Raw genomic sequence first — 27,737 nt, 5'->3', positions numbered from 1 at the left:
TTCTACTATCTCTGATGATTCAGGTAATGCCTGTTGATCCAAGTCGTACACTCTAGCTGGCACTCTTGGCTTAGCCCCTCCTACATTTGCTTGTTCAGGGTTTAGGTGTGATCTACGGGGACAAGTTGCAAGCTGGTGCTCGTTGCTACCACACCATAAACATTTTCATGCCTTTCGCCAACAATCATTCTCCGTATGATTGGCCTTTCCACAGTATCCACAAGATACTTGAGGGGCTGAGGTCTGACCTCCCTGTGAGGCACCTCTTGCTTGGCCCCAGCCACGCGAAGCTCCTCTTGGAGTACTTTCCTTAAATGTCCCTGAAATTTTCTCACCACCATCTCCTCGACCTATCTTAGAGGGTGGCATATCTAAATCATTCTGTCCTTGCCTTTGACTTCCACTAGATGCACCTCTCCTTTTTGCATGAAAAACTCTCACTTGTGCCCTAGCAATTTCTATTCTTTAGGCCTTCTCCAAGACCTCTGTAAATGTATTAATCTGGGCCGCCGCTAAGGCCTCTTGTATTTCCACATTGAGCCTTTGTACAAACCTCCGTACTCTTCTTTGCTCCATAGCTATCAGTTCAGGAGCAAATTTAGACAACTTCGTAAATTGAGTTTCATACTCAGCTATACTCAAAGTTCCCTGCCGAAACTTAATAAAATCGTCCTCTCTCTTTTCTTGGACGATAGGTGGAAGGTATTTCTCGTTAAACTCCCGCACGAAATTCACCCATGTCCATGCGGTCCCCTCTCTCTCCCAATTAGCCCTCACTACATTTCACCAAGCTCTGGCCGGACCCTCAAATTGAAAAACCGCAAATTGTACTTGCCTATCCTCTGTATAGTTTAAAGCGGCAAAGATGTTGATCATGGCCTCTAGCCATCTCTCAGCTCCTTCTGAGTCTGGTCCTCCTAGGAACTTAGGTGGAGAGAACTTCTGGAATCTCTCTAAGGCCCTATATTGTCCTATATCGGGATCCCTAGGTTGATTTACAGGGGTTTGACCCTGTTGTTCCACTAAACGGGCCAGAATATTAGTCATTTGTTGGATTGCAGTTGCCACTTGATCTCCTCCCACAGCCTGGGGTCCAGGTTGTGGCTCAATCGTTGCCTCCCTCTCCTCTCTCGGTTCTCGTACCGGTTCTTGTGCTTGCCTACCCCCACGACCATGACCAGGACCACGTCCTCGGGTAGTTCCCCGATCCTGACTTCTTCTACCTTCCATGTTTTGGGTTTAACCAACTATAAACATATAAACAAGGTAAGGCATGACTCATGTAGCACATTTCAAAAGGATAAACAGAGGCAATAAAACGCATAATAAACAGGTTCTTATATACATAGCAAACAAGTCACATAACCTATAGGACATTAATCCTAGGTATTGCTCAGGCACTACACTTAATCAAAACTCGAAGCACGTGAATAATAAGGATCCCAAATCCCATGAATATCTTCAATATATTTCAAGTCCAGACTATTCGCATTCCCCGTGCCTTTGCTTTCGCCATGCAAACTTATCCTAATATTACGCGAGATCTCAACTTATCGTAAAGGTATCACTCTTTGGTACTCGGGGACAAGAATCCGAAAATATGATAATTCACCACTCAAGCTGGCCAGGCTCAAGAGCAAATCACCCGTATTAGAGATTCCTACACAACATACATATCTAAGGTCCCCAACAATAGACAATTGTTCCACACATAACAAGTCAATCCCCACAGTCTGAGAACCTTCTCCCGGCACGAGCTCAATAGGAGCTCTGATACCATCTGTGACGGCCCCACCTCCCCCTGGGCGTACCCTAGGGTTTAGTGGACCACCTGCCCAACTCTCGCCAGGAGTCACTCACTCGCATCAATTAAAATAAGGTGCAATCTCAATAATAAACGAAATAACGATTCCCAAGTTTGGAACATACTAATACATTCATTTCTATCTCAATCATCCATAAAGTCCCAAATACATCAAAAGAGTTAAGTTCTCAGTACATTCAATCCTAATCGAGCGACTAGTGCGAGTACAATTACAAAATTTAAAACAACTAGACTACGCTAGTCTGTACACGTCTCACGCCTCACTCGTACCCCTGTAAGGAAAACAAATGGCGGGGTATGAGCTAAAAGTTCAGTGAGGTTCCAAATAGCAAATTTACCATTATTTATAAGTACAAGTTTTCGATATAGCAAAGTAACGAGCATGAAGAGTTCATAAAAGTGAGCAATAACACTTCAAGTAGCAATCTCAAAATGAGCGAGTGTAAAAGTTTTTCAGAAGAAACAATAATCCAATAAGCAATAATCATTCCAAAGTATAAGGATACGGAGGGCTCTCAGGAGCCAAATTCCCATTGCAACACCAGGAGCTTTATCACGTAATAGTTGACACTCCGTCAACTTTCAAGTAAGTAACCAATCCAGTAGAACACCACTCACACTATTCTCCGTCCACCATTCAAACCACCTGCTGGGCCCAAAATTCTCAATAAACACGGGTGGTAATACTCGAGTATACCGATTAGTCGAGGAGATATCACTCCACTCGACAATCAAGAGACCCAGAGTTCGTTACCCTATCGACCAAGCCCTTGCCGGCTCGACTTGAGTAACTCGCCATAGGGTTTCTGGAATTCCAGGAAGTGCGCACCTCATAAACAAGTAAGTCAAGTCAATTTCAACAATAAACAAGTACATATCACGTAAGGGCAAGTGCGATAAAGTACACTCTCGCCCTAACAATTCACGTATACAACATGTAATCACATTGGTCATGTGGCAAATACAAGTATCAAGTTCAATTCGGTATTTGAAAGCACTCACCAAAAGATATAGTGCCTTTACTGGTCACTTTCAGGTAGTACTCCGGGTTTGGAGTCCAAATCTACGATAAAACTCAATTTGAGAACTTTGAAACATGACTAAGATTCGAAACTTAGACGTTACGTTCAATAAGAATCACGAAATGGAAATTCACTTGGAGAATATTCGTGAAATACTCGCTCGCTTTTCAAACTATATAACTTTGTAACCTTTATACTTGGAAATGCCATTTGAGTCGAAAGTACAAGGAAAACATGCTCCGAGCAATCATTATTTTATTTCTCAAGGGTACAAGTTCGGCTAGGTTCTAACGTATAACCCTCGATAACCAAAGTAACAAAAGTCCTAGATGGTTCAAGTGATATTCATTTCTCAATTTTACCCAAGTCGCAAGTGTATTTCTCTAGTCCTCGAGCGTAAATTTGGGCAGCATGCCCTTTGTATTTTCCTATTTTCAGCCATTTATGGCCTCATTATTTTCCTCATTCAAACCCAAAGGTACACACACAACAATCTAATTCAATAGCCGTTCAATAGGCTCAAGACAATACAAGGACAAAATCAAGCTAACAACAAGTGCGGAAATGAAGTTTAACGAGAGACAGATTTGATAGAGTTTTGCGTAACGGACACAACCGAAGCTACGCTTATCGGATTGGGGTGAAAATTAGACCGTTTCGAAGATAAGACGAGGGCATACAACTTTCATGAAGATTACTTAATCAAATTTCCAGTGTAATCCAGTCAAATTCCCAATTCACAGAACCAACTTCCAACTAACCGGCTAGTTAACCGTACTATATTTAAATGGCCATATCTCAGGCTACCAAAGTCCGTTTAAGGCGTTCTTTGAGGCGTTGAAAAGCTAAGATAGATTACTAAAACTTTCATATTTTGGAAAATGGTAAATCAGTACGGATCAAAGTGAATAGTCACAGTCAACTGGATGAACTGTCTAAAACGGATCACTGGATGCATCCTAGGGCAGTGAGGGTATTTTGGTCTTTTCACAGGCTACATTGCTCCGATTGGGCTGAAATTTTGTAGGCATCTATAAAATATCATTCTATATAACTTTAATGTTTTGTGCCAAGCCTAATTCGCCCTCTAACATAGGGCACTGAAACCGGACAGAACTGAAGCATACAATTCCAGAAATCTGGAATTTTGGGATTTCAAGGGCAATCTCTTCATTTTCTTGATTCAATCACTACCACAACCTCTTATACAAGCCTATATACATCATATACCACTCCTACAACAAGTATAAGAAGGAAATCAGTCACACCCTAGCATACATACATCACCCCAAAATCATCACAACAACTTGTATAGCTACTAATCTAACCAAAACATGAGTTATATAACAACTTAAACAAAAATAAAAGAACCAAAGCCATGGGTCAGACCTTATACCTCAACAAAAGGGCTTGCAAGAGTAATACTTCACCTCCTATTGAAATTTTTGGTTCCCTTAGCTTCCCAAGTTCATAACTCACAAGTTAATCGGTTTAGAATCTTGTTTCTTTCACTCAAATGGTGCAAATCAAGATGAAAGAAGGTTGTTTCTGTGACGCCCCACATCTCCCTAAGGCGGACCAAAGGGTATCCGCGGACGCCTGCCCAACTCTCGCCAGGACTCAAGCAATTCCATTCAATTTAAAACCGGACTAAACACTTCGAAGAGAACAACATGAACACAATAATGTGGAAGCGTTCAAGCTTATCAAGTCACTTAACATGTAACCAATACATCGGTAATCATAAAACAACTTAAATTCAACATACACGTCAGGGCCCAAACTTTCAAATTTACAATTTCCAAAAGTACAATCCAAACCAGGGCCTAGTCAAAATATAGCAGGAGTCTTAACAAAAGTGTAACGAATGGTTTCTCCATACTTCTCCAAGATTCGGTCCTGTTAAGGAAAACAAAACTATAGGGTGAGCTAAACGCTCGTGAGGCCAAGAACACACATGCAAGCACTTTGTTCAAATAGCAATCCCAAATCAAATAAATAAAACCATGTCCCTTCAATAATCAATCATTCGAACAGGAAAAGTAATCAGAAACAATTCAAGGATATAGTAGCTCTCAGGAGCTAAGTTCCACTCGCTCTGCCGATGTCATTCGTATACCTTCCCGCATTGACCCTCCTGTCAACCGGGTCGGTATTTCCATTTCCGTAGATCACCACTTACTTCCCTCCGTCCACCGTACACCTCAAGGGCCCACAAGTCATGTATAAGGCGATACTCCACGAGTATGCCGAGCAAGACCTCTCATTAGGTCGAGCTCATATTTACCTCATGGCTCGCCTAAGTCCCCGACCAAGCGCATTGCTGGCTCGAGTCTAAGGTTGGCCTATGAGTTTGGGCGTCCCCCATTCATTTGAAAGTCGAGGAGGTTCACTCCAACGACTTATGTATCAAAACATAACATTGCATTTCATTCATTCATTCAGTACATTTCATTCATTCAATACATTTCAATCATTCATTTGAAATTAGAACGAGTGCGGTAAAGTACGCACCCGCCCTTATTTTTAAAACTTCCCACAATTACCACAAATAAGCAAGTATCACAGATTCACACACTTGACACTCACCGAGCAATTCAATAAGAATTATTTTCTGGGAGTTCAAGTGTCCACAGTAAGATCCTCTTGAACGTCTTCTTGTGTGCCTGGCAATTAATAGCGGATAATCACACAAATAACCCACTGGTCAAGGAAGATTGTACACTAGTACAATCTAAGGAATATTTCATAAAATGAACCTCAATTACTCGTAAATCGAGGTTCAACTTGCCTTTTATTATGTACAATATTATTTGAGTTTTTATCATGAAAGCCGAGGGCAAAACGTTTGAATAATACTAAGAGAATTAAGAGTTTTGGAAAAACTCCTTTGCCTTGAAAATTGAGAAATTTCAGTTTTATCCTAATCCTTTGAAAATTCGTATCTCTCTCGATATAAGTCCAAAACTGGAAAACTTTATACCGTTGGAAACCTTTTGGAAAGTTTTAAAAGTTCTTAGAAGACACCTTTCCATGAATCTAAGTGGAAAGCACTAAAAAATGAGCTTGAAGATACAGACTCGGCGTACAAGGCAGAATTAAGTTGGATTTCGGCCAACTTTGAAAATTCGGTACGATTCACACATTGCAAACCGGCTTCTGAAATTTGTAACTCAATTAGAGTTGCAAGTGAGGTTTATAGCAAAACAAGCGGATCAAGAATCGGAGTTTCGAGTACCGAGATACGGTAGCTCAAAGTTGAGGAAGATTCAAGACTGAAGAAGAATTTCCAGTTTTGAACCTCCAACACTAGAAATTTAATTCGGTATCGAAAAGAACTTGAATTGATGCCAAAATTGGCAATATTTTACTCCTATATGCAAGGTATTTCTCTATCAAATTTCAGGGAAAAATACCCTCGGGAAGGTAGTTAACTAATCATCCAAAGTTCCGGAAAATTTCTAAGGCAATCTGCCTTTTGACTTTCGTTTCCCAATTTCAAATCGTTTAACCAAGAAAGCTATCCAACCATGGTTCATTGGTGAAATAAAGGTCTAAGATACATCCATGGTACCTTTGGTAATGGTTTAGCATCAAAATTTCAATTAATAAGATCACTCCCAAGTTTTTGTCCCACATCAGTCCAAATACCACGTTTTACCAAAACAGGGCAGTCCACTTGTTTTAATCACAACTCAACCAATTTAACTCGGAATGAGGCATGGTTTATGGCGTTAGAAAATAAATTCATAGGAATAAAAGTTCACAGAAGAAAACGTTCTGAAATTTGGCAAGCAACCAGCTCAAAATTGAGCCTCAAGTTACTGCTTCTACAAACCATTCCAGCAAATCCGAGAGACAGGACAGCCATCTTAAAACATTTGGTTCTGCTCACTCACAAAGAATCAGAATGTGAATTTTATCTCAAATTAAAGCTAGGAATGTCTAGTTTCAAACGCCACTGACGGAACTTGATTTCGACACCCGAGGACAGAGTTATGGCCAAAATTCTACCGCTGGACAGGGTTACCCGAAAATAACTTTCCAGCTTGCCTAGTCCACGAAAATTTTCGTTTGCCCATCCAAATGTTAATGTTTTCCAACGAAAATTTCTACACATATAATATAACATATACACATCAGGTTCATGCCAATAAATCACCAAAAATTGGCCTTATCATGGCCGAACAAAACAGGGGCAGATTCAGCAATTTCTGGTCATGACCTCTACGTTGAGTTTCCAACATTAATACTCCATAAATCCATCATTATAACCATTAAACTACCATTAAATCCAACATTAATCCTATAATCAGCAACAACAACCCAAGTGTGGGAATACAAAGAGCCCACTAGAACATTTTGCAACCATATCAAGCCACCCATACACATGCAATAGCTTAAAGATGCATTTCTACCATCATAATCCAAGTTTAAAGTGTAGGATGAAGTTATACCTCCTTAGTGCCTTAACCCAGAAATTTTCGGCCCTCAAGAGCTCCAAGAAACCGTGAAAATGCAGCCCTTTTTGTTAGCTAAATCCAACCTCCAAGTAGTATGCTAGATGATCTTCAAGTTTGGTGAAGATTGGTTGAGGTTTTGTGTTGATTTGATGAAGGAATTTGTGAAGCAAGAGAGTGAGTGAGAGAGAGATGTTGGCCGGCTGTCTTGGGAGGAAGAGAGAGTGAAGTTTGATCAAAATAAGCTTCCAAGAGAAGATTAAATGGGTGGTGCACAATCACTCCAAAGTCAACTCTTATTAGGGTGCGTTTGGCGCGATTAGGTTCGATTTTCTCGCGCGTTTGGTTCACTAGTGCACTGAACCTCCAATGCATTTATATTCATGTAAGTATTATTCACTCTTAATTGTCCCGAAATAAGGGTCTAAAGTCCCTCAAATAAAGTCGCGCGTGTGAAAACGCGTACCGTCAATTTTAACGCGATAACACGAAACTTCCAATAAATTCTTATAACGATTGCACTACTAACTATCACTTAAGTATTTACTCATAAGATTACCTATTTTAGGACCATAGTACAAGTCTCCAATATTCCAAGCTTATTGTGCTACTACGCGGATAAAGTCTCCAAGTACTATTCACTATTTTTACTAAACGTACTCCAGGAAATTAATTTTTGAAACGAATCATTTTAAAAATATAACGAAGTTATATTATCATGTATTTAGGTCTAATAGGACTAGAAAATATTCGTCGTGGCAAAAATCCAATTAAATAATTTATTAAGCCATAAATTAGGCATAAAATAATAGTTTTTACGAGTCCTCACATCCTCTCCCCCTTAAGAAAATTTCGTCCTCGAAATTTACCTTGTTTGACGAACAAGTCTGGATATTTCTCTCTGATTGTTTCTTCAACTTCCCATGTTGCCTCCTCGACTCCATGGTTCTTCCATAGAACTTTCACTAGTGGTATCTGTTTGTTCCTCAGTTCCTTCACCTTTCGATCCAGAAGTTTTACCGGTCTCTCCTCATAGGTTAAGGTTTCATCGATTTCAATATTCTCCGGTTGTAAAACATGAGAGGGGTCTGGATGATATTTCTTAAGTATGGACACATGAAACACGTTATGAATACGAGATAAGCTCGGTGGTAATTCCAGCTTATAGGCTACATTCCCAATTCGTTGAATAATCTTATATGGCCCTACAAACCTTGGTTGTAGTTTCTTCCCTTTTCCGGACATCAAGCTTGCTTTTAAAGGTGTAACCTTGAGAAATACCACATCTCCAACAGTGAACTCCAAATCCTTTCTCCGATTGTCGGCATAACTTTTTTGTCTACTCTGAGCAGTTTGAATCCTTTGCCGTACTAATTTTACCTTTTCATTAGCCTCCTCAATCCAAGATACGGTAGTCGGGTCTAAACTTTTTCGTTCACCTACTTCATCCCAACAAATTGGGGATCTACACTTCCGACCATAAAGTGTTCGTATGGAGCCATTTGAATAGAAGAATGGAAACTATTGTTATAGGCAAATTCCACTAAAGTCAAAAACTTACTCCAACTCTCTCCAAAATCCAGCACACAAGTCCTTAACATGTCCTCAAGGGTCTGAATTGTTCTTTCAGATTGTCCATCAGTCTGAGGATGATAGGTGGTACTAAAGTTTAACTTAGTCCCCAATACTTCTTGCATCTTTTGCCAAAACCTCGAAACAAATCTTGGATCCCTATCTGACACAATACTCACAGGTATACCATGTAGTCTGATGATCTCATCCAAGTACAACCTGGCCAGCTTTTCTAACGGGTATTTCATGTTAATCGGTAGAAAATGAGCCGATTTAGTCAATCTATCCACTGTTACCCAAATGGCATCATTGCCTCTCTGTGTCTTTGGTAAGCCTGATACAAAATCCATGGTGATATTCTCCCATTTCCACTCAGGTATTTCTAGAGGTTGCAAAAGTCCTGAGGGTTTTTGGTGCTCGGCTTTAACCTGTTGACAAACCAAGCATGTCTGAACAAATTGAGCAATTTCTTTCTTCATATTTTCCCACCAATATAGACCTTTCAAGTCTTGGTACATTTTATTCCCTCCAGGGTGTACCGTAAACTTCGATCGGTGTGCTTCCTCCAAAACTTCCTTCTTAAGTGTTTCATCCTTTGGTACTACCATCCGATTTCGAAATCTCAATATTGCATCTGATCCCAAATTGAAATTCGTCTGGTCTCCCATCTTAACTTTTTCCACCAACTTTTGCACTTCAGGGTCCTTTTCCTGAGATTCCTTAATGCGTTCCAATAAAGTGAAGGTTATCACAATATTCCCCAAAATTACTTTCCTTGGTTCTAATCAAGGATTCCAATAGCTAACTTCCTCCAACAACTGAAATTCCTTAACCATCAATCCAGCCATTTGTACCTGACGGCTCAAAGCATCGGCCACTACATTGGCCTTTCCAGGGTGGTACTTAATCGTACAATCATAATCTTCTAGAAATTCCATCCATCTACGTTGCCTCAAATTCAGCTCCTTCTGAGAAAATAAGTACTTAAGGCTTTTGTGATCTGTAAAAACCTCAAATGTTACTCCGTACAAATAGTGTCTCCATTTCTTTAAAGCAAAGACCACAGCCGCTAACTCCAAATCATGGGTCGGATAATTTCCTTCATGCGGTTTCAATTTCCTAGAGGCATAAGCTATCACTTTATCATTTTACATCAAAACACATCCCAAACCTTCCTTAGAAGCATCTGTGTAAACCACAAAACTATCCTGTCCATTAGGTAGAGCTAGAACAGGCGCTCTAGTCAACCGTCTTTTCAACTCCTGAAAACTTCCTTCACACTTAGGACTCCAAATAAATTTTCCATTTTTCTTGGTTAACTCAGTCATAGGTCCAGCAATTTTCAAAAAATCCTGGATGAATCTCCGGTAATACCCTGCCAATCCTATAAAACTCCGAACTTCCGTTGGGTTTTCCGGTCGTTTCCATTTCGAAACAGCTTCAACTTTAGCTGGATCCACTTTAATCCCATCCTGAGAAATTATATGCCCTAGGAAAGTCACTTCTTTTAGCCAGAATTCACACTTGCTAAACTTAGCATATAGCCGATGTTCCCTCAAGATTTGTAAAACAATTCTCAAATGTTTCTCATGATCCTTCGTATTCTTAGAATACACCAAAATATCATCAATGAAGATCACCACAAATTGATCCAAGTAAGGCTTAAAAACCCTATGCATTAAATCCATGAAAGCGACAGGTGCATTGGTTAACCCAAAAGGCATTACTGCAAACTCGAAGTGCCCATACCTCGAGTTAAAAGCAGTCTTAGGTATGTCCTTCTCTAAAATCCTCAATTGATAGTAACCTTGCCTTAGATCCAACTTTGAAAACACTACCGCCCCTTGCAATTGGTCAAACAGTTCATCAATGTGGGGTAGTGGGTATTTATTCTTAATCGTAATATCATTTAAGCCTCGATAATCTATACATAACCTCAAACTCCCATCTTTCTTCTTTACAAACAAAACTGGGGCTCCCCACGGGGAATCACTCTCTCGTATAAAACTCCGTTCCAACAAATCCTGTAATTGTAACTTCAACTCTTTCAACTCAGCTGGAGCCATCCTATATGGTGTCCTTGAGATAGGTGCCGATCCCGGAGTTACATCAATTTTAAAAGCTATTTCCCGTTCCGGGGGTAAAGACTCCAATTCTTCAGGAAAAACATCGGAAAATTCTTTCACTACCGGTGTGTCCTCCAGATTCACCTTATCGCTAAGGGTATTAATAAGAAAAGCCAAATATCCTTGAGCTCCCTTATTCAACAATTTTCTAGCCCGAATTCCCGAAATAAGTGCAGATGAGGCTAACTTACCCCTCACATCCAATTTCAGGGTTGCCTCTCCTGGAATACACAATTCTACAATTTTCATCCTACAATTCAGTTGGGCATTATAACGGGCTAACCAATCCATTCCTAGGATCACATCATATCCTTTAATCGCTAGGCCTATCAAATCGGCCAGCAATTTTCTTTCCTTCACGCAGATTCCACTATTCTTATACACCAGACTAGCAATTAAACTTTTGTCCCCAGTAGGTGTTTTAACCTCCAAGTCATATGGTAACTTAATTGGCTTCAAGTCTCTTCCACTCATGAAATCAGGGTTTACAAAATAGTGTGTTGCACCCGGATCAATTAAAACCCTAGCTAGGCGGTGAAAGATTGGAATTGTACCTTCAACCACCTCAGTCGCCTCTGGAACTTGTGGATAGTCCAATGCGTAGACCCTAGCCGGTACTTTCGGTCGACTCCCTCCGGCACTGGTCTGCTTAGAGGTTGATTTTTCAGGCCTCTGCAGGCTTCCCCCTGTCTTCGACGATTTCGGACAATTTGCGATTTGATGCTCAGTGCTCACACACAGTAAGCATTTTCCCAACTTTCTCCAGCAATCGTTCTCAGAGTGGTTGGATTTACCACAATACCCACATGTGACTTGAGGGGTCACAGTCGATCCAACAGATGGTGCCCCCCTAACTTGAGTCGTCCCGCTACGACCTCCCCTGGATAGTGTAACATCCCGAATATTAGGAGGTTGTTTGTGAAGAAAATATTAAAGTGTATTTCTTTGGGGTTTGATTTAAAACCTTATTTTGTTTTAAAAGACTAGAAACCCTAATATTTTAGTCAAAACCCTAGTTTACTTGTGACTAACCGGTTTTCCTAAATCTCTCCTATTTTAATTGAAACCCTAATTTTAATTACTGGAATTGGAAAATTCCTCACGTTTTCTTAAAAATTTCCTTTTATTTGAAAATTATTATTTATTAAGGCCCTACTACCCAATTGTTCAACAATAAGTGCAGATGAACCTGGAAATAGGGTTTTACACTTCGGTTTCAAGATTTGAGCAAAATTAGGGTTTTCGCGATTTTTCGCCGGATGAATTTTCGGTACAGAGTAAGGATTAAATTTGGGGATTAAAAGTGAATTTTAAGTGCGAAATAATATGTGACTAGTGGCAATGATATACGGTTAGTGAATGGGAAGTAAAAACACTAGTACGTGAGTTTTTAAGAAAAACGGCGCGAACCGGCGGGTCCCGCGCACTACCGATTGAACGCACCACTTGACCACCACTTTCTTACCCTACAAGCTCATTGACAATTGAGCAAAATATCTTCTTATATTATAGCTAAGGGGACCGAAATTAGTGGCTAGAAAGCAAGGGAAAGAAAGAGAAAAATTAGTGGCCAAGATTAGGCCAAGTGTTGGGCAACTTGTGGACACCATTAGTTCTAATCCTTTTGGCTTTATCATAAGACAAACTTAGCTCCATTTCTCTTCATTTTCTGCCAAGGGAGCCGAGAGAGAGAGAGAAGAAGAACAAGGGAGAAATTTCTTCATTTCTTCTTGATTCAAGCTACAAAGTGAGAAATCCAAAGAACTAAACCGATTAAACTTCTCCTTGGGTGATTAGCTAGTGATTGGTGGTGAAATTTTGGAGAGAGAAAGCTTGGACTACACTTGGAGAACTCAAATCAAGGTAAGGAGAATGATATCTCTCTAAATTTTTCTTTCAATCTTGGTGAAATTAAGTCTAGTAACTTGAGTAGTAGTGGAATCATGGATGCTAGCATGATTGGAAGTTTTTTTCCCTCTTTATATGATGAACTAGGGTTTGGGAAATTCTGCCCAACTTGTTGTATGATGCTTGTATGTTACAATTAATGTTGTATAAGATGTTTTGGTAGTGTGAGAAGTGAGAATTTGGGGAAAGTTGCACTAGAAACTACAAATTTCAGATTTCTGGAAATTCTAGCTTACATTCTGTCCGAATTTGTATCTGTGTGTTAGAGGCCGAATTGGCCTTGGGTCAAAGAAGGAAAGTTGTATAGAATGGTATTTTATAGGTGTCTACAAAATTTCAACTCAATCGGAGCAACGCAGAACGTGAAAAGTCCAAAATACCCCTACTGTTTTAAGTATTTCCCAGCAGTCCGTTTCAGCAGTTAGGTCCAGTTTATCACGATTTTTGACCAGGATTCATTCTGATTTAGCTCTGGGCCAAAACATGAAAGTTGTAGTGTTCTGAAGTAGCTTTAAAATGCCTCTAAGAACACCTGAATTGGATTTTGGTACACTGAGTTATGACCATTACAGTGTTCTGCGTTTAAGCAGCCGACGAATTGGTTTCTGGTTTAGTAATTCGAGAATTTGACCAAGTTACATTAGAAACTGGATTAAGTGACCTTCATGAACATTGTATCCCTAAGTCTTAGCTTCGAAACGGAATAGGTTACGTCTTAATCCGATAATCGTAGCCTCGGATAAGTTATTTCCGCATTCGTACGTCAAATCTGTCTTGTGCTAAGTTGAATTTCTGCATTTGTTATCATTGTAATTCTTGTTATTATGATATTGTGAGCCTATGGAACGGCTCTTGACATAAATTGCTGATATGTATGATGTTGGGTTGTGTTTGAGAAAAATAATGAAGCCTAAATGGCTGGAAATTAGGTAAACACAAAGGGCATGCTGCCCGAATTTTTACTCGAGGGCTAGAATGCTATATTTTCGACTTGGGTGAAGGTTAAGTACTTAACACTTGAACTAGCGAGGACTTTGGCTATTATGTTTCTTGAGTGTTAAACGTTAGGACTTGACTAAATTTGTACCCTTGGGAAATGAAATAATGATTGCTCGAAGTACGTTTTCCTTGTACTCTCGACTCACATGACAATTTCAAGTATAAATGTTACAAAGCTTTATCGTTTAAAAAGCGAGCAAGTGTTTCATGACTACTGTCCGAGTGAATTTCAATTTCTTGATTCTTATTGAACGAAACGTCTAAGTTTCGAACTCTAGTCATGTTTCAAAGTTCTCAAATTGAGTTTTATCGCAGATTTGGACTCCGAACTCGGAGTATAACCTGAAAGTGACCAGTAAAAGCACTATATCTTTTGGTGAGTGCTTTCAAATACTGAATTGAACTTGATACTTGTACTTGATACGTGCCAATATGATTACATGTCACATGCGTGAATTGTTAGGGCAAGAGTGTACTTTATCGCACTTGCCCTTACATGATATACACTTGTTTATTGTTGCAATTGACTTGACATACTTGTTATGATGCGCGCACTTCCTGGAATTCCAGACACCCTGTGGCGAGTTACTCTAGTCGGGCCGGCAGGGGCTTGGTCGATTGGGTAACGAGCCCTGGGTCTCTTGCTTTGTCGAGTGGAGTGATATCTCCTCGACTAATCGGTATACTCGAGTATTACCACCCGTGTTTATTGAGGATTTTGGGCCCAATAGGGGGTGTGAATGGTGGACGGAGAGTAGTGTAAGTGGTGTTCTACTGGATTGGTTCCTTTACTTGAAAGTTGACGGAGTGTCAACTACTATGTGATCCAGCTCCTGATGATGAATGGAAGTTGGCTCCTGAGAGCCATCCGTATCCTTATGCTTTGGAATGATTATTGTTTATTGGATTATAGTGTCTTCTGAAAACTTTTACACTCGCTTATTTTGAGATTGCTCACTTTTATGAATTCTTCATGCTCGTTACTTTCCTATATCGAAAACTTGTACTTATAAATAATGGTCAATTTGCTATTTGGAACCTCACTGGGCTTTTAGCTCATACTACGCTATTTGTTTTCCTTACAGGGGGTACGAGTGACGCGTGAGACTTGTAAAAGACTAGCGTAGCCTTTTGTTTTGACTTTTGACTTTTGGTCTTGTACTCGCGCTATTCCTCGAATGGAACATGTTGTACTTGGATTGTATACGTTTTGAACTAGTTTGGTGTATTGAGACTTTGTACCTCGATTTCTATCAATGTAAATTATAAGCTTGAATTGTGAATGTTATTTATGGTTCATGGATGTGTGTACATGACTCGATTGAGATAGTGAGTGAGTCCTGGCGAGAGCTGGGCAGGCGGTCCGCCGAACCCTTTGGTACGCCTTAGGGGGAGGTGGGGTCGTCACAGATAGGGCTCCCCTAGAAGCTCCCGTAGTCCTCGTTCCACCTTCTCCTCTTCCCATTTTAGAAGGGTGTGCATTCTTACTAGTCTGCCCAGAAGTGCGACTAGGAAAATTCCTTTTTCTGTTGTGGAAATCCCTCACTTGAGATCTTGCATTCTCAACCCTTTGCGCTTTCTCTAAAGCCTCAGTAAAGGTAGAGATTTGGGCTGCAGCCAGGCCCTCCTGAAGTTCCACATTAAGTCCCTGTACAAACCTCCTAATCCTCCTCCGATCATTGGCTACTAACTCAGGAGCGTATTTGGAAAGTTTAGTGAACTTCCCCTCATACTCTGCTACAGTAAGGGTTCCCTGTTTTAGCTTAATAAATTCGTCCTCCCTTTTCTCTTGGATTAAGGGCGGAAGAAACTTTTCATTAAACTCCCTTGTGAAATTCTCCCAAGTCCAAGGGGTTCGAGCCCTTTCCCATTTTCCTTTTATCAAATCCCACCAAGCACGGGCCACTCCCTCAAATTGAAAAGCAGCAAAATTCACTCGTCTATCCTCAGTGTAGTCTAGAACGGCGAATATATTGGTCATCCTATCTAACCAATTCTCCGCTACTTCAGGGTCAGGTTCACCCATAAACTTAGGCGGGTTAAACTTTAAGAATCTTTCCAGGGCTCTATCCTCTCCTCTATCCTGGCCCCCAGGTTGGTTAAATGGTCCAGGACCCTGTCTCTCCGCTAGACGTTCTAGGATATCAGTCATCCTATTGATGGCAGTAGCCACTTGGTTACCCTCAATATTTTCCTGTCCCTGGGTCGGTCCAGTTGCCGATCCCTGGTCATCCCCTTGAGGTTGGGCCTGTCTAGACGCTCGCCCACGACCTCGACCACTCCTTAATCCTTCCATTAGTCTAAAAGTGCCTAGTGCAAGAAATAGATTTATTTAAGCAGAAACGAAGTAATATATCAAAATTAGAACCAACCAAGAAAGCATTGAAATTAACAATAATTTACATTCATAAGCATGTCAAGTTCGTACAATCAACAAGTTAGGGACAATTCACAAAAATATAGCACACAGGTGCTCAAAAGTATACTTTTAGTCACAGAAGACTAAAGTAAGAACAAGTGCCCAAGAGTAGGCCACACAAGCATGCAAAATACAATGGCCTCGGCACTCGCGTCACCCTAACTAGTCCTAACTGTACCGGTCAAAAGTCAAAAGGGGTCAACGACTAAGATCCTAGTCCTCAGCAGGGCTATCAGGAGGAACCTCCTCATCGGGATCCTCCTCAGCGTCAGGAATCACCTCAGTAGCGTCCTCAACCAATTTAGAAGCATCCGCCAGGATCTCGAAAGCCCGATTACGGACATCCCGTCCTAGCCTAGTGAGTCGAGCCCTAGTATCCTGAAGCTCCTCATTAACCACTGCAGACGTGGCTACCTCACCCTCCAGCACCTCCTCGAGCTCGGCAATCCGCTCACCCTGAGCGCCGACCATCTGCCTAAGCTCGTCTACCTCGGCCTGTAAATCGCGGTTGGCATCCACCAACTGACGACGCTCTTCGTCCAGAGCATGCACTATATGGCTCGGGTAGGCGTAAGTCAACCTACACGGACATCGAGGGTATCTATCATACGGTGAGTAGCGTACTCGAGCTCCTCCCACTCGAGCTCGGTAGAAGATAGTCCTAAGAGGCTCATAATGACCATTCGCATGGCCATTCCCGTTAGCTGTCGGGGCTCCATTTCCGTCATTCATCCCGGCAAAATAATAATACTTTTCAGGTTAGAAACTTAAATCACTACTCAATCCCATTATCCTGCAATACATGCCTAACTTAATCGTTGGTTCATCCCAATCGTCACTTGAGGTAGGACTAACTTAGTTGCTAGCTCGCCTCAAGTATCACTTAGGGTAGGATTAAGTCATCCCGTATCGAGTCTTAAAGGTAGAGTATCTAATATGTCTCCCATATAGACCTCTAACCTAGCGCTCTGATACCAACTGTGACGCCCCACATCTCCCTAAGGCGGACCAAAGGGTATCCGCGGACGCCTGCCCAGCTCTCGCCAGGACTCAAGCAATTCCATTCAATTTAAAACCGGACTAAACACTTCGAAGAGAACAACATGAACACAATAATGTGGAAGCGTTCAAGCTTATCAAGTCACTTAACATGTAACCAATACATCGGTAATCATAAAACAACTTAAATTCAACATACACGTCAGGGCCCAAACTTTCAAATTTACAATTTCCAAAAGTACAATCCAAACCAGGGCCTAGTCAAAATATAGCAGGAGTCTTAACAAAAGTGTAACGAATGGTTTCTCCATACTTCTCCAAGATTCGGTCCTGTTAAGGAAAACAAAACTATAGGGTGAGCTAAACGCTCGTGAGGCCAAGAACACACATGCAAGCACTTTGTTCAAATAGCAATCCCAAATCAAATAAATAAAACCATGTCCCTTCAATAATCAATCATTCGAACAGGAAAAGTAATCAGAAACAATTCAAGGATATAGTAGCTCTCAGGAGCTAAGTTCCACTCGCTCTGCCGATGTCATTCGTATACCTTCCCGCATTGACCCTCCTGTCAACCGGGTCGGTATTTCCATTTCCGTAGATCACCACTTACTTCCCTCCGTCCACCGTACACCTCAAGGGCCCACAAGTCATGTATAAGGCGATACTCCACGAGTATGCCGAGCAAGACCTCTCATTAGGTCGAGCTCATATTTACCTCATGGCTCGCCTAAGTTCCCGACCAAGCCCATTGCTGGCTCGAGTCTAAGGTTGGCCTATGAGTTTGGGCGTCCCCCATTCATTTGAAAGTCGAGGAGGTTCACTCCAACGACTTATGTATCATAACATAACATTGCATTTCATTCATTCATTCAGTACATTTCATTCATTCAATACATTTCAATTATTCATTTGAAATTAGAACGAGTGCGGTAAAGTACGCACCCGCCCTTATTTTTAAAACTTCCCACAATTACCACAAATAAGCAAGTATCACAGATTCACACACTTGACACTCACCGAGCAATTCAATAAGAATTATTTTCTGGGAGTTCAAGTGTCCACAGTAAGATCCTCTTGAACGTCTTCTTGTGTGCCTGGCAATTAATAGCGGATAATCACACAAATAACCCACTGGTCAAGGAAGATTGTACACTAGTACAATCTAAGGAATATTTCACAAAATGAACCTCAATTACTCGTAAATCGAGGTTCAACTTGCCTTTTATTATGTACAATATTATTTGAGTTTTTATCATGAAAAGCGAGGGCAAAACGTTTGAATATTACTAAGAGAATTAAGAGTTTTGGAAAAACTCCTTTGCCTTGAAAATTGAGAAATTTCAGTTTTATCCTAATCCTTTGAAAATTCGTATCTCTCTCGATATAAGTCCAAAACTGGAAAACATTATACCGTTAGAAACCTTTTGGAAAGTGTTAAAAGTTTTTAGAAGACACCTTTCCATGAATCTAAGTGGAAAGCACTCAAAAATGAGCTTGAAGATACAGACTCGGCGTACAAGGCAGAATTAAGTTGGATTTCGGCCAACTTTGAAAATTCGGCACGATTCACACATTGCAAACCGGCTTCTGAAATTTGTAAATCAATTAGAGTTGGAAGTGAGGTTTATAGCAAAACAAGCGGATCAAGAATCGGACTTTCGAGTACCGAGATACGGTAGCTCAAAGTTGAGGAAGATTCAAGACTGAAGAAGAATTTCCAGTTTTGAACCTCCAACACTAGAAATTTAATTCGGTATCGAAACGAACTTGAATTGATGCCAACATTGGTAGTATTTTACTCCTATATGCAAGGTATTTCTCTATCAAATTTCAGGGAAAAATACCCTCGGGAAGGTAGTTAACTAATCATCCAAAGTTCTGGAAAATTTCTAAGGCAATCTGCCTTTTGACTTTCGTTTCCCAATTTCAAATCGTTTAACCAAGAAAGCTATCCAACCATGGTTCATTGGTGAAATAAAGGTCTAAGATACATCCATGGTACCTTTGGTAATGGTTTAGCATCAAAATTTAAATTAATAAGATCACTCCCAAGTTTTTGTCCCACATCAGTCCAAATACTACGTTTTACCAAAACAGGGCAGTCCACTTGTTTTAATCACAACTCAACCAATTTAACTCGGAATGAGGCATAGTTTATGGCGTTAGAAAACAAATTCATAGGAATAAAAGTTCACAGAAGAAAACGTTCTGAAATTTGGCAAGCAACCAGCTCAAAATTGAGCCTCAAGTTACTGCTTCTACAAACCATTCCAGCAAATCCGAGAGACAGGACAGCCATCTTAAAACATTTGGTTCTGCTCACTCACAAAGAATCAGAACGTGAATTTTATCTCAAATTAAAGCTAGGAATGTCTAGTTTCAAACGCCACTGACGGAACTTGATTTCGACACCCGAGGACAGAGTTATGGCCAAAATGCTACCGCTGGACAGGGTTACCCGAAAATATCTTTCCAGCTTGCCTAGTCCATGAATAAATTCGTTTGCCCATCCAAATGTTAATCTTTTCCAACGAAAATTTCTACACATATAATATAACATATACACATCAGGTTCATGCCAATAAATCACCAAAAATTGGCCTTATCATGGCCGAACAAAACAGGGGAAGATTCAGCAATTTCTGGTCATGACCTCTACGTTGAGTTTCCAACATTAATACTCCATAAATCCATCATTATAACCATTAAACTACCATTAAATCCAACATTAATCCTATAATCAGCAACAACAACCCAAGTGTGGGAATACAAAGAGCCCACTAGAACATTTTGCAACCATATCAAGCCACCCATACACATGCAATAGCTTAAAGATGCATTTCTACCATCATAATCCAAGTTTAAAGTGTAGGATGAAGTTATACCTCCTTAGTGCCTTAACCCAGAAATTTTCGGCCCTCAAGAGCTCCAAGAAACCGTGAAAATGCAGCCCTTTTTGTTAGCTAAATCCAACCTCCAAGTAGTATGCTAGATGATCTTCAAGTTTGGTGAAGATTGGTTGAGGTTTTGTGTTGATTTGATGAAGGAATTTGTGAAGCAAGAGAGTGAGTGAGAGAGAGACGTTGGCCGGCTGTCTTGGGAGGAAGAGAGAGTGAAGTTTGATCAAAATAAGCTTCCAAGAGAAGATTAAATGGGTGGTGCACAATCACTCCAAAGTCAACTCTTATTAGGGTGCGTTTGGCGCGATTAGGTTCGATTTTCTCGCGCGTTTGGTTCACTAGTGCACTGAACTTCCAATGCATTTATATTCATGTAAGTATTATTCACTCTTAATTGTCCCGAAATAAGGGTCTAAAGTCCCTCAAATAAAGTCGCGCGTGTGAAAACGCGTACCGTCAATTTTAACGCGATAACGCGAAACTTCCAATAAATTCTTATAACGATTGCACTACTAACTATCACTTGAGTATTTACTCATAAGATTACCTATTTTAGGACCATAGTACAAGTCTCCAATATTCCAAGCTTATTGTGCTACTACGCGGATAAAGTCTCCAAGTACTATTCACTATTTTTACTAAACGTACTCCAGGAAATTAATTTTTGAAACGAATCATTTTAAAAATATAACGAAGTTATATTATCATGTATTTAGGTCTAATAGGACTAGAAAATATTCCTCGTGGAAAAAATCCAATTAAATAATTTATTAAGCCATAAATTAGGCATAAAATAATAGTTTTTACGAGTTCTCACAGTTTCTCTTGCTCTCTCTTCCTCTCTCTCTTGTCTCGGCCAAACCAGAAAAAAAAATGAGGAAGAATGAGCTAATTTGCAAGATAAGAAGGTAAGAAAATTAAGTTTAGTCAAAGCCACACATTGCCAACACTTGGCACTACCAAAACCATCCAAAATTTCTCTTTCTTTTCCTTGCATTTTGGGCCCCAATTTCGGTTATGTGGCTGAGGATGAGGGGGGAAATATTTTGTAAAAATATCAAGGATATGTGGTAGTAAGAAAGTGGTGGGTTCAATCGGTAGTGATCGATACCCGTCGGTTCGAGCCGTTTTTTCTTAAATCACGTATACTAGGGTTTTTACCTTCTAATCACTAACTTATTATTATCACTTCAAATCATATAATATTTCCTCATCCAAAAGTCACTCGTACCTACCAAATTTGATCCTTACTCCGTACCGAATAGTCACACTACGAAAAAACGTGAAAACCCTAACTCGCTCCAACTTGAAAACGAAAAGTGAAAACCTTTATTTTCATGTTCATTTGCACTTATTGTGGGGTGATTGGGTGGTAGGGCTATTATAAAATCATAATTTCCAATTAAATGGGCATTTTTAAGAAAACGTGAGGGGTTTTACAATTCCATAAATTGAATTTAGGGTTTCGGTTGAAATATGAGAAATTTGAGAAAACGGTCAGTCACAAATGAAACTAGGGTTTTGATTAGACTTTATTTCTAGAATTTAGGGTTTCTAGTCTGTAAAACAAAACAATAAAATAAAGGAACCGTAATATTCTCTTTGAGGCTAAACAACAATTGTATCCTAAAAGTTGGGGTATCACAGGCATACTAACTAACTCAACTATTACTTGTTTAATTCAAGAGATTAACCCCAAATCTCAACCAAACAACTTGTAGTTTACCAGTAAAACTTAAAGTACATGATAAAACACCATAAAACTATCATTTAAAGAATACTTACCTTTCTTGTGGGAAGCTTGAACCACCAAATCAATCCACCAAAATGAAAGTTTCAAGCTTGAATCAAGCACTTAGGATTGGAGGAAAGTTTCTCACTAACTCAAGATCTTTCTCTTTTGGTTTTTACTCTTGATCATCTAGGGTTAGAAAGCAAGAATATGGAGCTCTCTCTCTTTCTTTTTGGAGCTATGAAGTTTGGCCAACCTAAGGGAAAGAAAGCTCCAAGATGGTTTAAATTATCTTCTAACCTTTGGTCAAACAAGATCCAAAACCCACTTGGCCCCATTCTTGTCCAATCCTTCCTTAATCTTTGACTAATGATATTTTAACCTTTCCATATGTACCAATACTTATTTAACACCTCTAATCCTTCATGTAAAGTCCCTACCACTAATAAAAAAACATTTGGTAAAATACAAGTGGTGAATTATTTAAAACCAATTCAAGAAAATGTTTTACTTCAAGTAAAAGGAAATGAAATGTAATGCATGGGAAATGTTGTAACACATAGGGAATGTAATGCAAGGGCCTATAATATGTGGTCTAGATCTTAGAATAAGGCATGTAATTAAGGAAAATTATGGTTTAAAGTGAGGGTTCTCACAACAAGTACTTAAGACTCTTGTGGTCGGTAAAAACCTCAAACGTCACCCCAAACACTACAGCCGTTAACTCCACTTCTTCAGTGCAAATACTACAGCCGTTAACTCCAAATCATGAGTTGGATAATTTCTCTCGTGAGATTTTAACTTCCTGGAGGCATACGCAATCACCTTATTATTCTGCATCAATACACACCCCAAGCCTTCTTTTGAAGCATCTGTATAAACTACAAAACTATCTTTTCCATTAGGTAAAACTAATACAGGTGCCCTTGTCAAACGTTTCTTTAACTCCTGAAAACTTTCTTCACACTTAGAATCCCATATAAAGTTCCCACTTTTCTTAGTCAACTCAGTCATGGGTCCCACTATCCTAAAAAAATCTTTGATAAACTTCCGGTAATACCCTGCTAACCCTAAGAAACTTCAAATTTCAATAGGATTTTCCGGTTGCTTCCACTTAGAAACTGCTTCAACTTTAGTCAGATCCAGCTTAATTCCGTCCTTGGAGATTATATGACCTAAGAAGGTTACTTTCTTCAACCAGAATTCACATTTGCTATACTTAGCATACAACTGTTGTTCCCTCAAGGTTTGCAAAATAATCCTCAAATATTTCTCATGATCCTCCAGAGTTTTAGAATACACCAGTATATCGTCAATAAATACCACCACAAACTGGTCCAGAAAAGGCTTAAAGATTCGGTGCATTAAATCCATAAAGGTTGCAAGAGCATTAGTCAATCTGAACGGCATCACTGCAAACTCAAAGTGTCCGTACCTTGAGTTAAAGGCAGTCTTAGATGTATCTTTTTCCAAAATTCTCAACTGATAATAACTCTGCCTAAGATCCAACTTTGAGAATACTACCGCCCCTTGTAATTGGTCAAACAATTCATCAATGTGGGGTAAAGGGTACTTATTCTTGATGGTAACATCATTCAGGTCTCGGTAGTTTATGCACAACCTTAAACTCCCATCTTTCTTTCTAACAAACAACACCGGAGTTCCCTATGGTGAATCACTTTCTTTTATAAAGCCCATCTCCAGAAGGTCCTGTAATTGCAATTTCAGCTCTTTCAATTCAGCTAGAGCCATTCTATAAGGCGTCTTAAAGATAGGTGCTACTCTTGGAGTCACATTAATTTTAAAAGTTATTTCTCTTACAGGTAGCAAAGATTCTAGTTCCTCGAAAAAAACATTCGAATACTCCTTAACCACTTGCATGTCTTCTAATCTCACCTTATTGCTAGGAGTATTTATAAGAAAAGCCAAATATCCTTGAGCTCCTTTACTCAACATCTTTCTATCGCGAATTCCTGAAATAAGAACAGATGAGGCTAATCTACCCCTTACATTCAATTTTAGGGTTGCCTCTCCTGGAATACACAGTTCTACCGTTTTCATCTTACAATTCAACTGAGTATGGTAACGAGGTAACCAGTCCATTCATAGGATGACATCATACCCCTTAATAGCTAAGCTCATCAAATCGGCCAACAATTTCCACTCTCTAATCCATATCTCACAATCTCTATACATCAAGTTAGCAATTAAACTTTGATCCCCAGTAGGCGTTCTAACCTCCAAGTTATAAGGTAAGTTAATTGGTTTCACATCTATCCCACTCATGAACTTAGGGTTTACAAAAGAATGCGTTGCACCACGGTCAATTAAAATCTTAGTTAAACGGTGGAAGATAGGGATCGTACCTTCAACTACCTTAGTGGCATTAGGAATCTGTTAATGATCCAAAGCATAAATCCTAGCCGGTACCTTAGGTTGACTCCCTCCAGCACTGGACTGCTTCGATGCCGATTTCTCTGGCCTTTGGGTACAACTTCCCTATTTTGGTATACTTGGGCTTTTTGAGATCTGGTGCTTGGTACTGCCACAGTATAAACATTTTCCCGATTTCTTCTAGCACTCATTCTCTGTGTGGTTGGGCTTACCACAGTAGTCACAAACTACTTGAGGAGCCACGGCCTGACCACCAAAAGGTGTTCCTCTCGCTTGACCTTGCCCATTGCGGCCTCCTCTTGATAGAGCCCCTCTTGGTGCTCCAGCAGTCCTTACTCCTCCCGTACCTCTTCCCATCTTAGGAGGTGGGGCATTCTTACTTGATTGTCTAGGAGGGTGACTAGGAGCGCCCCTTTTCTTGGCATGAAAGTCTCTCGCTTGCAGCCTTGCACTTTTGACTCTCAGTACTTTTTCTAGGAATTCAGTGAACGTAGAGATTTGGGCTGCTACTAACCCCTCTTGAATCTCCACATTAAATCCTTGTACAAAGCGTCTTATCCTTCTCCGTTCATTAGCCACCAATTTCGGAGCGTACTTAGAAAGCTTAGTAAATTTTTCCTTATAATCGGCCACGCTAGAAGCTCCCTGTCTCAGTTTTATGAATTCGTCCTCCCGTTTCTCTTGAATCGGGGGCGGGAGAAACTTTTCATTAAATTCTCTTACAAAGTTTTTCCAAGCCTAAGGGGTTTGTGCCATTTCCCATTTTTCCCTTATCACGTCCCACAAAACACGTGCTACACCCTCAAATTGGAAGGCAGCGAAGTTCACTCGCCTCTCCTCAGTGTAGTTTAGGGCAGCAAATATATTGGTCATTCTCTCTAACCAGTTTTTCACTAATTCGGGATCAGGTCCCCTAATAAACTTAGGCGGCGTAAATTTCAAAAATCTCTCCAAGGCTCTATCCCCTCCTCTATCCTGAGTCCCAGGTTGGTTAACGAGTCCTGGACCCTATTGCTCTGCTAACCGCTTTAAAATGTCCATCATTCGGTTAATGGTAGTAGCCACTTGATTATCCCCGTTGTTCACTTGCCCTTGGCTCGGTCCAGTTGCCGACCCTTGATCATCCCCTTGAACTTGGGGTTGCCTAGCCCCACACCCTCGGCCCCTACCACTCCTTCGGTCGTCCATGATCCTAATTATGCATAGATGCAAGGATAAAAGTAATTATCCGAGAGAGTACTCAAAATAAAAGTCGACATGAAAAACATTGAAAATAACAATAACTAGCATATATTAACACTTTAAGATTCGTACAATTACCAAATCATGGGGCATTTACAAAAATAAAGCACACATGTGCCACAAAAGTGCAATTAGTCATGCAGTAAGATTCATGAGCTTTACAAGCATCACCCCAACTAATCCCAGTTACAAAAGTCAAAAGATTCATCAATCCTAGCCTAGTTCGCATCCAACTACTAGCCTGGATCTCCTCCTCTGGGTCCTCCTCGAAAGGCTCCTCATCAGGAGTGCCCTCAGGAACCGGGCTCTCAACAGCGTCTATCACCTCCTCTATCAACATGGTGGTTTCAGCTAGAATCCCAGCGGTCCGATCCTAGACCTCCTCGACTACCCTAGAGAGTCGAGCCCTAGTCCTCTGAAACTCGTCACGAGCGGCCTCAGCTCCAGTTCGCTCATCTATCACTGTCCCCTCGAGCTCCACAATCCTAGCACACTGGGCATCCACCATGGCATTCAGCTCCTCAATCTCCTGAAGTAATGTCCCATTAGTAGCCACCAACTGCCGGAGCTCGTCATCAATGGACAGTACAAGATCATTAGGATAAGCATGCGTCTCCCTACAGGGACAACGGGGAAACCTAAAGGAAGACGAGAATCGAATGCGAGCTCCTCCACCAAGTGCTCGATAGTAGATAGGCCTAAGAGGCTCCACATGGCCATTACCATTAGCAGTATGACCTCCATTACCGTTCTCCAATCCTACGAAACCACCACAGACTCTAGGTTAGAAACTTAAAGTCATTAATTTACTCAACATCAACTTAAGACAAAACTACGCTATCTCATTCCTATTCTCAAGAGTAAAGGCTCTACAATATCTCCCAAATAGATCTCTAAACCTAGACTCTAAAACCAACTGTGACGCCTCCATTTCTCCTTAGGGCGGACCCAAGGGTATCCGCAGAATGCCTGCCTAACTCTCGCTAAGACTCGATACAAGTCTAATACAAACTTAAGGATAAACAACCAAATAATAAAGGTCAAAGTAAAGAAAAGTCGTTTCCTTACTAAAACATTCAAATCTTACATCATAAGTTACCAAAAGTATGTCAACTTTCCCCAAAAATACAACCACCAGAAGTCGACTAATCAATTACATCCAAAAATTCTAATCAAAAGTAATCAGGTCGGCTTCTCCAAAATCTTTCCATTCCGAACTCCGGTTAAGGAAAATAAACCAATGGGGTGAGCGAACGCTCAGCGAGGCAAAGAAAAACATGCAAACACATAGTTCAAGTAACAATAACATTTGTACAAGAATTAAAGTTAGAAAGTTTAAGTAATTCACAATTAATAATAAAACACGATTAATAAGGAAACGGGAGCTCTCAGGAGCTAAATTCCACTTGCTTTGCCAAAGCTCGATCCAATACCTCCACGTGATGACACTCCGTCAACCAGGTAGGTATTAAGTCCGTAGAAACTCCACTTACTTCCCCCATCCATCATTTCACCCTCCCGGATCCGTAACCAAGCACGCACGAAAAGGGCGATACTACATAAGTATGCCGAACAAGATCTCAAAAGATCAAATTTTGTTTTTATAATATTCTCATGGTTCATCAAGCTTCTCGACCAAGCCCATGCCGGCTCGAGTCGCAAGGTTAGCTAATGAGATTTGGGAGTCCCCCACGAGTACACGTATAATAGTCGACGAGGTTCACTCCAATTGACATCCAAGTTCAAATTTAATACAAACCATGTGATACCCCAACTTTTAGGATACTATTGTTGTTTAGCCTCAAAGAGAATATTACAGTTTCTTTATTTTATTTTTTTGTTTTACAGACTAGAAACCCTAAATTCTAGAAATAAAGTCTAATCAAAACCCTAGTTTCATTTGTGACTAACCGTTTTCTCAAATTTCTCATATTTTAACCGAAACCCTAAATTCAATTTATGGAATTGTAAAATCCCTCACGTTTTTCTTAAAAATGCCCTTTTATTTGGAAATTATTCATTTATTATGGCCCTACTACCCAATCATTCCACAATAAGTGCAAATGAACCAAGGAAGTAGGGTTTCACTTTTCATTTTCAAGTTGGAGTGAACTAGGCTTTTCACGGTTTTTCATA

This window comes from Coffea arabica, chromosome 2e (assembly GCF_036785885.1).
Source record: "Coffea arabica cultivar ET-39 chromosome 2e, Coffea Arabica ET-39 HiFi, whole genome shotgun sequence".
NCBI classification, from domain to species: Eukaryota; Viridiplantae; Streptophyta; class Magnoliopsida; order Gentianales; family Rubiaceae; genus Coffea; species Coffea arabica.
The sequence above is the reverse complement of the archived record's forward strand: the minus strand, read 5'-3'. Positions refer to the sequence as shown.